Genomic DNA, 8120 nt, shown 5'->3' on the forward strand with positions numbered 1-8120 from the left:
AGTGCAACCTTAATCAACACCGCGCAAAAAAAATTGGAGACGAAATAAATGTAGTAAGAGAAAAACCTCATCTTATGCTACGAGAGAGACGGTTTACAATTGACCACATTCAAGGGCATTGTGATTCTATAAGCACTATGATCATTGTATGTGAGAATGCAACGAGGGACAAATGGCAACAAGATGGGATGTCATGTTAAAATAAAGAACATGAATCTATTGGTTTCTTGATTCATGATTATTTGCGTTATGGGCATTTTGTATCTTTTTCTCCCGTTGCAATGCATTGGCTCTTTTGCTAGTTAAATCCAAATACCTAAGAATCTTGACGTTAGTGGTTAACTGTATGATTTTTTGTAATCACGGGGAGACAGTGAGGGTCGTTCCCTCACTAGTGGAACACACCAAAGCTAACCATGCCCACGTCCAAATCACGTGGCAATTAATTGGCTAATTGGGAGCTCGCCTAACCAATTACATTAGGGATATAGTACTTTTGTGTGTGAACCATTAGGGATATAGTTAGTAATAGCTGGAGCAGCGGTCAGGTTCAACAACCACGGCCAAAGTATGTTCAACTCGTTTCCGCTAACGACACCCCGTTTGATCTTTTTGTTGCACATATGTCAACACTTCTAGATGACAATGATCGGCCATTAGGATTTCTTTGAGGTTAACTAATTAAGAGTCGTCCATATACTGTTTTCAAGTCATCGCAGCCACCTTGTATTGCAACCAGATCCTTTGTCGAGAACGTGGAGGACAGCATGTTTCACAAAGCACAAGCATTTCCTGTATTCGAAAAAGAAAAAAGAAAAAAAAACCCACCAAAAAACCCTAGGCAGAAGCAACACTCCAGTAGACATCTTGGATCGTTCAGCATCCTGCCACCACTCACTTTAGTACCGGTTCGTGGCACGAACCGGTGCTAAAGGTTCGTCACGAACTGGTACTAATGAGAGCGGCCGGCTAGCCGTTGGAATCAGCACTAATGCACACATTAGTGCCGACTCAAAACCAAACCGGCACTAATGTGCTTCACATTTGACCATTTTTCTACTAGTGATACGGTCATCTAGTTGCTGAAATAAAAACAAATGATGGAAGACAGGGAGTTTATTTTTCAGAAAATTTGCCCTGAGCAAAATAGGGTAGCAATCGGTTGGTTATTTATAGTCGCACCGTGTGTTACTCAATTGTATGGCACATCGTTGTCCTTTTTGTATTGAGTTGTTTGTGCCACTTGATTGTAAGTCTATCAAATGGCACTTCGGCCTCCTTTGCTTTGGAGGAATTTCATAGTAAAGCCCCCTTCGGAGCATATGTGTAGAAAACAAAGGAACAAAAACCTTTATAGGAAAAGAATCGAGGTGCTAGTACAAACCTATGGGACAGAGAAACAAGGGAAGTAGAAAATCAAGATGTTTGCTCCACAGGAAAGGGAAAATGGAACATGCAATCGTTTGGGAACCATCAATTGCAGTACATGAGGCCCTTTCCAATACTCCACCTTGTATAGGTGCTAAGCATGCCATATAGACCAAAAATCTGATATAGCAATACAACTAAGAGGAGAGCGATTAGTTTGATGACCCCAGTAAAAATCAATGCCAAGCGCGCGAACCTAGACAAAATATGTAAATAAAGCAAGCTCACCAATACATGAAAGAGTTTAGTAGCTAAGTAATTAAATGACGGAAGCTTAGCTACAACAAATTAAGCACATATACATTAAGGACTATAGTTGCTAAACTATTTAATGCGTTTAGCCCCTCATCTAAGCAATTATGCATTGAAAGAGGTCTCACTGAAGCATCGCATGTTGTGGGCCTCTACTAGTAGCTTTTCTTGTGTCTCGGCTCACGACTCCGCCAAAAAAAGAGCTACAGGCAGATGTTCTATTTCTTGCGATATCAGAGGCTATAGAAACTTTCCCCCAGGATTATAGCAATTCGTTCCTGTGAATCGAACGCTACTTTCATAAAACTTTCCCTTGTTTCTTCTTCCTGTACTTTTCCTCCACAATTCCTTCAAACCAAACGTAGCTTAATTCTATAGGATAGGATTTTTATACGAATATTTTCTTTAGATCCTTCTAGTTCATAGGAATGGATTCTTATTCCTAAGTGAGATTAGTTTCTATCCTCCACATTTAAAAAAAACATTATCCTAGATTTAATGGATTTTTTTTATGGTGTGAACCAAAGGACTTCTCTTTTTCTATGTATGTGGCTCGGCTTGGGCTTCCGGCTTTTGATGTTGGGCTTAGATGAGTGGTCTGGGTAGTGGCCCAGCTAGCACCCCTTCATTATTTTGATGTTAGGCTTAGATGAGTGGTCTGGGTAGTGGCCCAGCTAACACGCCTTCATCATTTGAATAGGAGTAGCGGCAAATGTTGCCAAGATGGCGGATTCAGGCATATTGTTGTAATACTTTGTAAGGTCCTCGAGAATAATCAATAAAGTGGCCGCATGCATCTCCCAGATGCAGAGGCCGGGGGTCATCCTCCTTTTCAAAAAAAAAACCCATAGAATTTAAGATACATGTCATCTCATTTTCAACAAATTTTCTATTCCTATGATAATCATATCCTATGGACTAAATGAGGCCTTCGAATAGAAGATCTCCCTCTTGTTCTCGACTTTCGACGTTGGATCAAATCAAAATCCCACCGTCGGATGCCACTCACTTGCCAGCTTCCATCTGGACCGTTGCTTATCTTAATCCAGGACTGTCCCGTTTCTCCTTAACGATAGATGCAGAGCATTTAGGCCCTGACAGTGTGCCTAGTAGTGCCTAGTGAACTTTCGAAAGAGAAAAGGACAGTGTCACTACTACTGCCTAGTGGATAGCCCATCTATCTTGAAGGAAATTCTCCGACACCGAGCTTGGGTGTCGGGAAAATCCCCGCCCTATAAATACCACTACCAGACACGACTACACGAGCACCCAGCCGTCTCCGGTGTGCAGCCACCGGCCGATAGAACAGTGCCGGCAGAAGCTGAGAAACAGAGCACCATGAGGAGGGCCGTGCTGATGTTGGTTCTGGTGTTGGTGCAATGCCTCGCGCTGGGCTGCGGCACGGCAGCGGCGGCCAGGGCGCGGCAGGGCGACCTCCTGCGCCGGCTGCGCTGGTCGTCGTCGCTGGCGGCCGTGGAGGAGCCGACCAGGGCGACGGCCAGCAGAAGACCCAAGCCGGTGCCGGTGCCGGCGGCTGAGGTCGGGCGCAAGGAGGCCGACCGCGTGGATGCGCTCCCCGGGCAGCCGCGCGGCGTGGACTTTGCGCAGTACGCCGGGTACGTGACGGTGGACCCGGCGGCCGGGCGCGCGCTGTTCTACTACCTCGCCGAGGCCGTCGGCGGCAACGGCAACGACGACGGGTCGTCGTCCAAGGGCAAGCCCCTCCTCCTGTGGCTCAACGGGGGGCCCCGGGTGCTCGTCGCTGGGGTACGGCGCCATGGAGGAGCTCGGCCCGTTCCGCGTCATGAGCGACGGCAAGACCCTCTACCGCAACCCCTACTCCTGGAACCACGGTACGCAGTCACCACGCTCTCGAGTTCACCGTGGCATGAGATGATACATTGGCGAGTGATCGGGTCATGATGCAGCGGCGAACGTGCTGTTCCTGGAGAGCCCGGCGGGGGTGGGGTACTCGTACTCGAACACGACGGCGGACTACGGCCGGGGCGGGGACAACCGGACGGCGGAGGACGCGTACCAGTTCCTGGCCAACTGGCTGGAGCGCTTTCCGGAGTACAAGGGCCGAGACTTCTACATCGCCGGCGAGAGCTACGCCGGCCACTTCGCGCCGCAGCTCGCCCACGCCGTCCTCCGCCACGCCTCCCCGGCCATCAACCTCAAAGGGGTCATGGTACTCGTCGTCAAGCTCTAGCTTACACATTAATGAATCATCGTCATCAGTTGTGTGTGCATGCATGCTAAGCGATGCGATGCGTGTCGTGTCTTAAGATTGGGAACGCGGTGATCAACGAGGGGACGGACAAGAAGGGCACGTTCGACTTCTACTGGACGCACGCGCTCATCTCCGACGAGACGGCCGCCGGCGTCAACCAGAACTGCAACTTCACCAACGGCGCCCAGTCGAATGATCTCTGCGACCAAGCCAACGACGACGTCGTCGAGAACCTCCGGGACATCGACAACTACAACATCTACGCGCCGAACTGCCAGACGGAAGGGCTCGTCACGCCGCCTATCACCCCCTCGGTATGTCGCCGTCGTCGTCACAGCTCACCATATTGTGACGATGGACTAAGAAATGATACTCTACCATGCATGCACGAAATATCCCGTGTATATATCTACTCCCTCCGTTCCTAGTATAAGTCTTTCTACAAATTTCAATATAGGCTATATACGGATGTATATAGACACATTTTAGAGTGTAGATTCACTCATTTTGCTTTATATGTAGTTTATATTATAGAATTTCTAAAAAGACTTATATTTAGAAACGGAAGAAGTACTATTCACCACTACTTCGTGATTCGTGTCATGTTTTATAGCCAGTGATGAAAATTGATTTATTTCATAGTATTACGTCATGTTTCATGGGCACGTTTCGCTCGTTCCAGCGTGTATCATATTGTTTCGTGGTGTATCAACAAATAAGAGTACACTTATTCCAGAGTGGATTTGTCGATACAGTATACACAACTGCATTGAAACAAGAAAAACCTAAGAAAACATCATGTAATACTTTGAAATAAGATATATATCATGGAAACAAGGCACAGATCTTAAAGCAGTTGTTAACAGTGAATACACGCGTGGGATATCTCATGCGTAGTACATTAACCACTCTCACAACATGTTGCCCTTGATGCCTAGACTGGGTATGAGCTTGACATCATGGTCGATGTGGTTGCTTGCCATTGTTTGAGTGGATTTACGTCGATTCCCACAACAAAATGTGTACAACAAAATAAAGGAGAAAATAAGTTTGTTTTTCTTGAGGTACTGAGTAGTGAAGTTGACTTGGGTTGTACTTTACGTGCCTCCAGATTGAGAGCTTTGATACGTGCACAAGTAATTATGTGGAGGCCTACCTCAACAAGCCAGATGTTCAAAAGGCACTCCACGCAAACATCACCCGCCTCAACCACCCCTGGTTAGCCTGCAGGTATCATCCACCGCTTACCCATTCTATGGTGTTATTTTAGAAGTGCCGTGTATTTAGCATATTGAGGTGAACAAAAGAGAAAGCTAAAAACAAAGTTTGTCTTCTCAACAACAATATCTCTCATCAAATATTTAAGGATATCTAGTTAGTAAAGAAAAAACTAGAAAATAATCCATTGTACTCCCTTCGTTTTTATTTAGTCCTTATTTTAGCTTTGGTCAAAGTCAAGCTTTGTAAACTTTGACAAAGTTTATAAACAAAAATATTAACATATACAATAACAAATCAATATCATTAGATTCATTATTGAATATACTTTCACATCATATAGATTTGTTATGATAAATATCTATATTTTTTCTATAAACTTGGTCAAACTTTACGAAGTTTGACTTCAATATACTAAGTAAATAAAAACGGAGAGAGTACATTATATTTTATTGTCACCTCTAAATTGCATGGCAGGTTTAAGACAAGACCATCTTAGCAATCACTATACATGTCCTCATTTGTGCTAATGTTAGTCTCAGGTGTCCAAATTAGCTCAGTTCTCTACACTTTCTACTCATAGAAAAGCAGACAATATGGTTCGTCAAAATGAAGGCTAAACAAATCAAATTCCATTGACAACAAATCAAACGGTTTATGAAAGAATGAAAGGTCGATGTTCCACTCAAAAAACACTATTTTTCTTGCCCATTTTCAGCGAGGTCTTGACACGCTGGGTCGACAGCACCACAACTGTTTTGCCCATTATCAGGGAGCTGATGAAAAACAACATCAGAGTCTGGGTGTACAGGTACGCGTGCATCATACTAGATCGTAGCACTCTACAGATACTCATGCATGAAACTAAAATCAACGATCTTCGCAGCGGAGACACCGACGGGAACGTGCCGGTCACGGCCACCAGGTACTCCATCAACCAGCTCCAGCTCCCCGTGGCTGCGAAATGGAGGCGGTGGTTCAGCAGCACCAAGGTGCAACCTGAAATCCCCCGCCTTAATGGAACTGAAACCCTAACTGTTGAGCCCGACAAAAAATCTGCAGAATTTGTAAATGACATGTTCTTCGATCTTGTGAACGAACTCAGGGTGCTGGAGAGGTGGGCGGATACGTGGTGCAGTACAAGGGCGGCCTCAGCTTGGTGACGGTGAGAGGAGCTGGCCACGAGGTCCCCAGCTACCAGCCGCGGCGAGCGCTTCAGCTTGTCCAGGCCTTCCTCGCCGGCACAACGCTCCCTGACTGCAAAAAATGCTAAGAGGGAGTCAGGGAGATGGCAGATGGTAGTAGTACAGCAGCACCACCACCTTGAGTGCTTCACTGGTTATTACAGTAGATTTTACAGTACAAAATAGTGGTACTCCTACAAGAAATAAGTAGATTTTACAGTACAAAATAGTGCTACTCCTACAAGAAATAAGCAAAACCCTGGGATCAGGCATGATGACGTACCTTACTTTGTACACTATCTATGGTTACCGACGATTTAGTTCTTTTGCGGGGTGAAAGGGAGTTTTATTTCAAAATGATAGGGTTACAATCTCGAGACAGCTGCTCCTCACAACATGAAGGACTCGAGTTCGACCATACTGCAGTACAACACTCGGTACGGCTAGTGTGCCAAAAGATGTGCTACCCTATTCTGCTCTCGACCAATTTTACAAGGAACAAACTCCCTAGCAACCATGTGAGCTTTAATCTCTGCGTCAAGATGACCATAGGCTAATCTGGAAAGTGTGACGTCTCCAATTGGACGATCACCAGCATGTCTGAATGTTGAATGGCCAAAGCCATACCATGCATGATTGCATGAATTTCCGCTTCAAGGGCGTCATTACAATGAAAAATATATCTATATGCCGCAAAGATCGTAGTCCTATCCCTGTTCCGCAGTACCATTCCAGCAGAAGCACGCCCATCATGGCTTGAAAAAGAACCATCAACAGATAGGGCTACCCAGCCTGATGATGGCCGAGGCCATGGAACAGGGGTTGGACAACACATCCATCCTCCGAGATTGGCATCTTTCCTTTTATTATCTCTTCCATACTAAATTTCCTTGCCAAATGAAGCGACTTGTAATAGCTGTCCAAGTAATCAACAGTAGCTTGAACCGGGGTCTCACCCTTTCCGTGAGTAATATCATTACGTAGCTGCCATATTCGCCAAATGGTCTTTAGTTATAACAGCAAGTAATAAGCCAAGTGTTTCTCAAGAAGCAAGATCAATTTCATGATTGCTACATCAAGCACGCTACTATATTCGCACAAGATCCCATCAGCTGCCTCGCGTCACGCCAGATGATGAATCACCCAAGGGCAGCTTGTTCGTAGAGTCGACGGTAATGATGACTTGTTCTTCTCCAGTGGATTCTTCCATGCTGGGCTGCAAGGCTTCAGCAGAGAAGCTACCACCCGGCTGGTTCCTCTGCCCATTGCCCTCCGTGAAAGCTACTTCGAAGATGATAACTCTAGCTGCTTGTGCTTCCACCTGAAAGCTGTTTGCTGCGGAGCAACTGTCCATGTTGTTCATTTCTGTAGGTAAACAGGAAAACATCAATGTCAACATCAATCAGTAGATATAACTTAAAAACGTACGAGTAGGCCTATAGATTTCCATTTTTCATGATTCACTTCTTGATGGATGATGTGCAGAACCTGAAGACTGCAGACCAAGTAACTCCAGGTCCATGCTTGATGGCAGCAGCACTCCTGGAGGTACGATATTATTTTGGTTCTCCGCCTTCAAAGTTCCTTCTAGGATGATGCCGATGTAATTATGCTCGAGTATGATGTCTTCGCCCTTGGTGTACAAGTTCATAGTAGATCCTGTGCTGACGAGAAGCTGCGTCTCTTGCATTGTCATTCTCTCGAACACACGTGGGATCAAGAGCTTAGCAATGACTGCAGCACTTTCCTGCAATTTCCATGTGCCAGTGATTAAGGAGTGGCGGATTAGATTCTTTCAAAATGCG

General features: G+C 45.6%; 2 pseudogenes; one reads left to right on the forward strand and one right to left on the reverse strand.

Moving 5' to 3' along the window:
- Window positions 1–2994: 2994 nt before the first annotated feature.
- LOC119353505 lies at window positions 2995–6419 on the forward strand (annotated as a pseudogene).
- A 497-nt stretch (window positions 6420–6916) lies between these two features.
- Window positions 6917–8120, reverse strand: part of LOC119353504 — an 11992-nt pseudogene continuing 10788 nt past the window's right edge.

This window comes from Triticum dicoccoides, chromosome 2A (assembly GCF_002162155.2).
Source record: "Triticum dicoccoides isolate Atlit2015 ecotype Zavitan chromosome 2A, WEW_v2.0, whole genome shotgun sequence".
Lineage (NCBI taxonomy): Eukaryota > Viridiplantae > Streptophyta > Magnoliopsida > Poales > Poaceae > Triticum > Triticum dicoccoides.